The following is a 10,212-nucleotide window of genomic DNA, read 5'->3' as shown; positions in this document are numbered from 1 at the left end:
GCCACAACCTCAAGTTTTGCAAGTGCAAAAGATAATAATCCAATGTTGAGTGATTTGGATTATTATGGAATTTTGACTAACATCATTGAGTTAGACTACAGAGAAGGTCGAAAAGTGTTGTTATTTGAATGTGATTAGGTCTCCAAAGGAAAAAGGCTAAAGCAAGATGAGGATGGGTTCATGTTAGCCAACTTTTTGAATGTAAAGCGGCACAATGAACCTTATATTCTTGCTGTTCAAGCATCACAAGTATTTTATGTGGAATATCCCCTTGAAAATGGGTGGCATGTTGTTATCACCACAAGACCAAGAACTGAGTACAACATGGGTCATGTGGGTGATGTGGACATGTACTTGCAAAGTCCAATTTCAAACATACAGTTGGAAGATGACAATGGAGATGTTAGCTACATCCGTGATGATGTTCAACGAGTCGAATTTATTCCCAACTAGGCCAAATTCATGATATGATTCCACTGCATATTCGATGTTTTATTAATTTGTTGCATGTAGACTTATAAAATTATCTCTGGCTATGCCTAATGTTGATGTACCATGTTACAATTTTGGAACAATTTGCATCTTATGTTAGCTAGTAATGTTGTTTAAAAATTTATTTAGTTCTTCTTAATTGCTGAAGTTTCATTTTTACATTAAATGTACTAAATTTTGGTTGTAGTTTATTAACTTTATTAAATTGACTAAATGTTACATGAATTGAGTTTGTTGTTCAGTCATGGCTAGGACTAATAAAGGAAGAAATTCCAGTAGCAACCGACTTATTGATGAACCAATTGATGGGCATATGGAAAATCAATCTATAAGAGTGGAAGAGCTTCAGAACACAGGTATTAGTAAGAGTATTTGATATTTTTAAGTATATTATTGCATATAAAGTAATAAATATTTTCCTTATTTTTTAGATGATGAGACTGATGGTGATGTGGAGGCAAAAAAAAACACGAGGGCCAACATATATGACGAGTGTTTGGGGTCAGCCTACATCTCATCGTTATAAAGTTAGATTCAACAAACTTGGCAAACCGGTGGGTAAAAATAAATCAAGATTGGCTGAGTTCTTGGGTACAATATCAAGAAATAGTTCATATGCCCCAATTGACGTCCAAGATTGGCAAAAAATTGACAAGTCTCAGAAGAAAGACATGTTAAAGATTGTGAAGGTAATAAAGCTTAAATCAGTTTACACATGTATCAATATTTGTTAGTTATTTATGATATGATGTTTGGAATCTAAGCACATGAAATATATTGTAGGAAAAATTTGATGTCCCTTCTAGTGCAAAATTTTGGATTCTTCGTGCTTTGGGCAAGTATTGGAGCAATTGGAAGGCATGGATTAAAGCAACATACTACAAGCCAAATATACAAGTTGAAACTCAAATACTCAATTTAGATGTGCGAGTGGTAAAGATCAATATAAAGTCATTGCTGATTATTGGGAGTTAGAAGATACAAAAGTATATGTATATTCCCTTTATGTAATAGTCTATCAGATTATTTTGGAGTTATTTCTAAAATATTTGGATGTGATATAGAAAATTAGTGAAAAAAAAGCAAGGGCAATGAAGACCTCGAATCATAATACCGGGAAGAAATCATTTGTCCAGATTCGAGCGAACATGGTAAACATTTCTGACTATTTTATTATACTTCATTTAATATTATTTCAATTTGTTTAAACAAAAATTCTTTTTGATACAGAAGAAAAAATTAGGCCGCAATCCTTCACAAGTTGAAATGTTCAATTACTGCTACACTGATAATAAAGGAAACCCATCTAGTAGTGCAGCAGCTAATATCATGGTAAGTAAAATCTTTCATCATACTGTTTACTTGCTTTAAAATATGTTAGAAAAATGTTTCCATTACTTTCTAATCTATATTAGGATTGTAAAAATGTAATCATTATTTTATTCTTTACACTTTTGCAGCTTGCAATGAATGAAAAGGTTAGTCAATTGCCTCCTGATACTGAAGATCCTGTTGGAAAAATGATATATTTGCACAAGTAGTTGGGCAAGACAAGCATGGGCATGTATGGATGTATGGTTTTGGTGTATGTCCAACTAATGTGTAAGGTGATGAACCTAGTCGAAGTGGATCTCAACGATTAGTGTTGGATAAAAAACATGAAATATTAGAGATGAAGGCAACATTTGCTCAGCAAGAGGAACAAATTAAAGATCCAGCAAGAGAACTTGCTAACCTAAAAGCTTATTTAGAGCAACAAAATGGTCATAACTTATTGAATCAATCAAGAATGACTTCAACATCATCTAATCATATGTCAACCTCAAGTTCTAGTCTTAGACCTCTTAAAGTAAGTTTTTTAATACATTTGTTCGGTAATGGCAATCCTCTTTGCTTGATAATGATATGATATTTAGATATGTTTTGCTATTACAATATGAAAGCATTTTTAGTTAAGTTATTTTTATATTTGTTACATGTTAATCTTGAGTAGTTGTGGACTTTTGTAGAAGTATAGTTCATAGTTTTCTTACTATAATGTTACTTAGTACACAACATGGACTGGAATTTCGATGTGACTGCTTTGCTTATGGCTAGTTTTCTGATGTTTCGGGTTTTGCATTTTGATGTAGGAGGGAGACTGGATTTCTCTTTTTAGCTTAGAAGAGCCAACAAAAGTTGTGGCAGTTGGACGGCTTCAATCCCTTGATCCTTCTACAGTAGTTGGGGGCCAAACACTAGGTTCAAATTGGTGTGAAGTGCTAGTTCAAGTTGTGGTTGAACGTGATGAACATTTGATTAGGCCTTATGTGCCTTTGCAGACAATTGCTATTCAATTGGTGCTCCTATAGCTTGGCCAACAAAACTAGTATGTTTTTCCTTTTCTAACTTTCAAATTATGTTAATTATTAATATCTCATATGTTTGTCTCATTCGATAATTATGATGGATTTTAATACATAATATACTTATGCTATAGGTAAAAATTTGCGAAGATTGATGTGCTGAAATTCAAAAGTGGACAAGGTGTTGCAGCATATGGATACTTATCCATTTATGTGGAAAGGCTATAACTGTAAAAGGACAAAGTGTTGCTACATATATAACAAGAAGTTGGTCTACTAGCAGTTTAGTTGATTTTAGTTTATCTGGTGCTATTTAGGTGAAATCGTGGCAAACAATCAGTAGGACATTCTAGCTGTTTCATGAATGTTAAATCAAATATTATGTTTTTTTTTTGCAAGGATGAAAGTTTAATTGGTTGGTTGAAAAGCTACTAGTAGTTTTGAGTACTTTAATTATAATAATTGGTTATGGTGATAATTTGAAAGTGATTTTTCAACCAAATATTGTTGGTTTTGGTCATTGAATGTGAGATGTCCAATATGAATGTATGATTATATTGATACAATAGGAATGTCATATTCACAGTAGTATCCCGTGGCTGGGCATAAAAAAGAAAAAAAATCCAGTCTATTGAGGCACTTGTAACTGTCGCGATAAGGGTTTTTTGTAGTAGAAATTTTCTTATTACATAGCAGGTTTTTGAGGCATTTTAAAACACCTTTAAAGGTTAATATAGAGGCATTTGCTAGTATCTACATTAAGATATATAGTGACACACTTGCGTGCCTCAATAACAACCATTTTCTGACAAATACTACTGTCTCAAGAATAGATTGTTAAGGCATTTTTAAGTGTCAACTTAAAGTTAAGATGACATTGTTTTGTGCCTCTAAAAAGTTGAGTTTTTGAAAGTTGAATCCCAATTAAGCCATTTTTAGGTGTAAGCATTACAACCTTATTATGGCACTTCTAGATGTCTAAATTGTTTTCTATGTTGTGACACTTAATTGTGCCTTTAAAAACTTTTGTGACATAAGTTTTACATGGCACGCTAGGTATGTGCCTCAATATATTAAGTACCTCAACAAAGCGTGACTTGTGACATTTTGATTTGCCTCTATAAGTTGTTTTTCTTGTAGTATAGAGGGTCATAGACTACTCCGTATTCAAAGGACAAGAAACTTTTGCTCGTTGGAACCTAAATATTCGGGTTTTACTGTGTCTGTTCATTTTTTGTCCCAATTGTTGTATGCATTATAAGTTTTGCACAGATATTGGTCTGTAATTTTTTTTGGGTTATTAGTATAGGTTTAGTCTTGCTATTTTTGTATACCATTTATTTATTTTTTGGTTTCCATTTTATATTGATGAATATGATTAAGAAAGAGAGATGCCTTTTGTAATAAATATGATTGATTACAATTACCTCTGGTTGACTAATTTCCCTTTTTTTATCATGATTAATATTTCTACGTTCATGTCTCTAATATCACTACTTCTATCACAACAAAATCTTGTAGGACTCAGAAAATCTTTATTCTCCTTCTACATCATGCTCATATACAATGACTTACAAAACCTTGTAACAATTTCTTCATTGTTTCATTGATAATTACTTCCTTTCTGTTTCCCATTTTGATCTTGTAAATTTATTTTTGATCTTTATTTTCAATTTTTTTGCTATGTTTTTACATATCACATTGTATATTTTCTTACACTGCTGGGCTCTACATATCATCTTCCATTTATAATTATTATAAGATGTAAGAAGATATTCAATAGAAAAACAAATAAAAAACCTTTTTAACCATTTTGTGGAATATAACACTAGAAAATCTATTATTTTGCATGGAATCAAAATTGAAAGCAGTTAAATGTTTTGCTTTTCTATTTGTATGTGTTTTGTATACATATATACCTATCTACTTTTGTATAACAATGGGTTGTAGAAATATTTGATATTTTTATTCTTCATATTTTTTTTTCCTTGCATACATTTATTGATGACGATGGTGTTTCTATTATTTTAAATATAAAATTTCATTAGCACTTAAAATTTTCATCGACTCGCTCATTTTTTTTAATTGATGATTGATTTTGTTTAAATTTTCCTATTATTTAACTCATTTCCACACTTCACACTTATTAGCCCAAAGAAAATGCCAAAAAAAAAATTAATTATATACAAATCATGGTAAACCTGCGCAAAGACTAGGGTATGGCCAACTAGTTTGGATTCTATGGGCTTAAACAACAACTCCGCAAGCTCCCGTGGAACTTGGGTTGATTGCTATTCAAAAAGCTAGTGTTGTAAATGGGCTACCCAAAATGGGTTATTATGAATTGTTTTAGCTGCCACAACAGATGGACGTTGGACCTTTAACCCAACATTAGTGCGCTTATCATCATTTTGATCAAGAGCAATTTAATTTATTTCAGTGAAGACTAAATAAATATACATTAAAATAAGGTGAACTATAGTCGTTATATAAATTCATCATTTAGGTTGATCGTTGACTAATGAGTCAGTTAATCATTATTTCTTTTTTCTGCACCCACTAAACGAATGATTTTACCACTTGGAAACATAAAAACCCTTTTCTCCAAGATTTTTTTCTATAAAAAAGAAAGTAGTGACAAGACATATTTTGCAAGATGTATTTCATCCTTAATATCCCTTTTCCAAAATTTTATGATTTTAATATAGAGTATGATATATTTATTTTTTTTAAGTGTATACCAAGGGGAATAACAAAAAGATTTAAACATTAATTATGACAATCACTAACTTGTATCCTTCTTAAAATCTTTTGCACTGTCAATGTAAAATCTAAAAGGTGACCCTTTCACAGCACATGCACAAAAAGGTCCATTTCTGAAGGTTTGTTTCTTGTACACCAGTTATTGAAAAAGGGAAAATAACAAATGCATGTAATTATTTTAGCCCAAATATGAATGGAGCACGCCTAAGGACAGGATGGATGTGGGCAGTGTTGTCTTTTATGGTCTATCCAAGGTATTAAATGCCACAAAAATTATTTCAGAAAATAACCTTTTTTTTTCGGGTAGAAAAAGAAAAATTACACGAACATTTACCAAAAAAAAGAGGATGCCGTCTTGTTCACATATGAGTGCGTTTTGGCCCAAGAGGATTAGATGGTGCGAAACTACGTCATTGGACTTAAATTGAAGTTAGTCTCTTGATCGTAGTTAGTTAGAAATAACTGTATAAATACCTTTCATATTGTAACAGAAAGGAGTTGAGTAATAATTCCAATTCAGACAATATTTCTTTTTTCTCTCTTTTCTGTTATGCTCTCTCTCTTGTCTCTCTCTTTCTTCTTCTTGTCCCAGTTCCTGCCCTTCTCTTTCCTCTGAATTCCGGCAACTATTCCGGTAATTAAATCTCGACACCTGACATTTGGTATCAGAGCAGCCGATCCTTGGATGTTGAGACGTTTCGATGATGGAAAACACTAGATATCATTCAATAGAGGATCAACTTAAGAAGCAGGAGAGTAGGATACAAGAAATGGCAGAAACCATGGCTGCATTTCAGGCTACTGGTCAAAATAAGTTGCAGCAAAAACTTCATGATGAAATGGAACACAATAACTCTAGGTTGGAGGCAATGACGGGGAATCTGGATCAGAAATTCAACAAGATGGAGCAAAAGTTCAACACACTGTTAAAGGTGATGATGAAGGAGAAAGGAACCAAGACAAGGATGGAAGGGTGCCGAAACCACTTCTACCAACCCTGCCCGCATATTTGAGACTGATGACTCGAAATGAGCTGGTAGGTCACCATCATGAAACTAGGAATAAGACGTTCGTGCCTAATTTGCCAAGATTGGAGCTACCTATGTTTTCTTCTAGTAACCCTAGGGAATGGCTGAGGAAATGTCAAAAGTATTTCTTGAATTATCAAATACCTGCGAACCAGAAAGTAGATTTGGTTGAAATATTTTTGGAGGGAAAAGCTGATAACTGGTTCCAAGAGGTGAAACTAGCTAGGCCTGGGGTATCTTGGGAAGAATTTAGTGAATTGTTGTGTGAGAGATTTTCTAGAAAAGGATCCTTTGACATAGTAGAGGAGTTTAATAAGTTGCAACAAGAAGGGACAGTCGAGGAACACGAGGAAAAATTTGAAGAACTGAAAAAACTAATGCTGACGAGGAACCCCAAATTAGATGAGTCATATTTCGTTTCCAGTTTTATTAGTGGTTTGAAAGATGAAATCAACCCATGGTGAAGATGTTTAAACCACAGTCATTGTCAAAAGCCTTTGAAGTGGCTGAACTACAAGAATGTGCCTTGAAAATGCGACATAAACACTCTAGACCCTCTGGGAAGGTTGTATTGGAACCTAAATTTGGGATGTATAAGAACCATGCCAACTCATACAAGCTTCCTGCAATAGTCCCTAATACCAAGAAGGCTGAATCTGTATACAAGGAGATTGGGAGAATCTCAGCTGAAGAACTGCAGTACAGACGTAAACATAATTTGTGTTACAGATGTGGAGAGAGGTTTGGAGTTGGACACCAATGTAAACCACGGGGCCTGAACTGCTTAGGTGTTGAGGAGAAGGAGGAGGCTGACTTTGAGGATGCAGTAGGAGAGCAAGATGAATAGACAGGCCATTAAGAGGAAGTCAATTATGCCGATGGATAGTATGAGAGGTTTACCAGTTAAGATCCTAATAGACATAGGAAGCTCTGACAGCTTCATCCATCATGGGCTTGCTAACCTGCTACATTTGCCCCATCAAGCTGTAAGTCCTTTCATTGTGACCTTAGTAGATGGGACTGACATAACTAGTGGAGCAATCTGTCCTAGGGTGGAGTGGGTGATACAAGATTACTAGTTCCAGTTTGACTTAAAGGTAATGGAGCTGGGAGGTTGGGATATCATCCATGGTATAGATTGGATGTGCCAATTCAGTCCTATCACTTTTGACTTTCATACTCGCAGCATTGCTCTTAGCAGCAGGGGAGAGCTACTTCACCTCCAAGGCTTCATTAATTAGCCTGCAATGGAGCTAGTGAGAGGCAGGGACCTTAGATCTTTCATTCAGGAGAAGCAAAGGAACTGTGCAACACTACAGGCAGAGCTGAAAGGGGATCAAGAGAAGAAGATTCCAAAGCCAATAGAAAGGGTACTGCAACAGTACTCTCAGGTGTTTGCCACTCCAAAAGGACTACCCCCAAAAAGGAAGCTGGATCAGCAGATTATCCTTAAGCTAGGAGCTAAACCCTTTAAACTCAAACTATACAGGTACTCTCATTCCCATAAAGCAGAAATTGAGAAACAGGTTGCTGAGATGCTCACCAATGGGATCATTATGCACAGTGCAAGTCCCTTTGCCTCTCCTGTATTATTGGTTACAAAGAAAGATAATTCTTGGAGATTATGTATAGACTACAAAAAACTAAATGAACTGACTGTTAAAGATAGGTTTCCCATCCCTAATATTGATGAATTACTAGATGAATTGCATAGCACAAAATATATGTCCAAACTGGACCTCAGAGCTGGTTACCATCAACTGAGAGTTAAAGCAGTAGACACTCACAAGACTGCCTTTCAAACACATCATGGACATTTTGAATTTCTAGTAATGCCATTTGGACTGACAAATGCACTGACTACCTCACAGGCCTTGATGAACAAAATATTTCAGGCATTTTTGAGGAAGTTTGTGATAATATTTTTTGCTGACATCCTGGTTTATAGCCTCACCTTAGAGCTTCATGCACAGCATTTACAAACCCTACTCAGAGTTTTGGTTGATAACCAACTATACTGCAAGAGATCCAAATGCTCTTTTGCTCAAACATCCATAGAGTACCTGGGGCATGTGATCTCTGATGGTGGGGTAAGTATGGACTCAGCTAAGATAGAATGCATAAGGACTTGGCCTATCCCTAGTACAGTCAAGGAATTGAGGGATTTTTTGGGGCTGACTAGGTATTATAGAAGGTTCATTAAAGGGTATGGGATGATCTGTAAGCCTTTGATTTAGCTACTTAAGAAGGAGAGAGTTTTATATGGAACCATGAGATTGTTTGGGATCCAAGCTTTTTGCCAAGTTTGTCTACTACAAGTTTTCTAAAAACTTTAGCTACAGTAACCTCAAAAAATTTCTCAAAATTTTTAAACTATACATTTCAAAATATTCAAAAATCTACACATTTCAAAAATTTTTTAAAAAACTTCTACAGTAAACTACAGTAAAGTTTTAGATAAACTCCCAAAAAACTCACCTTCCAAACAGGGCCCATAATGCTCAGATAGCTTTTGAAGATCTCAAAAGAGCTATGTCTACAGCACCAGTATTTAACATGCCAGATTTTGAACTTCCTTTTATAATAGAAACTAATGCTTGTGGAGTGGGCATTGGGGCAATACTGATGCAGCAAGGACACCTATAGCATTCCTTAGCAACACTTTATCAAACCAGAACTTGGGATTATCTATGTATGAAAAGGAGCTATTTGCTTTGGTGCTAGCTGTGACTAAATGGAAGCACTACTTGGTTGGCCATCACTTTGCCATTAGGACTAATCACCAAGCTCTCAAATACCTATTGGAGCAGAGGCTTACACATCCGCTGCAACATAAGTGGCTCACCAAGTTGTTGCGACTAGACTATGAGATACAGTATAAGAAAGGATCAAAAAATGGAGTAGCTGATGTCCAATCTAGAAAAAAGGGAGAATGAACCAATGATAGCAATACAGCAACACAGCAACACACCACATGTGTGTCATCTCTACAGTACAACCAGCTTGGTTGCAAGAGGCTATTGAGAGCTATAATAGTGATGCAAAAGCCTAGCAAAAAATATCTCAACTGCTAATAGATCCCATTACAAATACAGACTATCAACTGGACAAGAGGGTGCTTATATTCAAAGGAAAATTATATGTGGGGTCAGCTAACAATATCAGGAATACCCCGATCAGAGCCTTACATGATTCAGCAGTTGGAGGGCATTCTGGTCAAAGGGCATTCTGGTCAAAGTGGGTGATTGGGTATTCCTCAAATTGCAACCTTATAGGTAGCAAACAATGGCCATTTGAAAGAGTCTAAAACTAACTGCTAAGTACTTTGGACCCTTACAAGTTATTGCAAAATGGGAGCAATAGCCTACAAATTTCTACTACCAGAAGGAGCTCGAATCCACCTTGTGTTCTATGTTTCTTTACTAGAAAAGAAAATTGGAGCTATGCAGTCTATTGAACCTCCTTTGCTAGCATTGGATACAACTAATCAATGTCTGCTGAAACCTGAGAAGGCTTTTAAAAGGAGAGCTATCATGCAAACTTCTTAGCCAGTTATTCAATATTTGGTGAAATGGAACCAACTA

The sequence above is a fragment of the Coffea eugenioides genome, chromosome 3 (genome assembly GCF_003713205.1).
Source record: "Coffea eugenioides isolate CCC68of chromosome 3, Ceug_1.0, whole genome shotgun sequence".
In the NCBI taxonomy this organism is placed as follows: domain Eukaryota; kingdom Viridiplantae; phylum Streptophyta; class Magnoliopsida; order Gentianales; family Rubiaceae; genus Coffea; species Coffea eugenioides.
The sequence above is the reverse complement of the archived record's forward strand: the minus strand, read 5'-3'. Positions refer to the sequence as shown.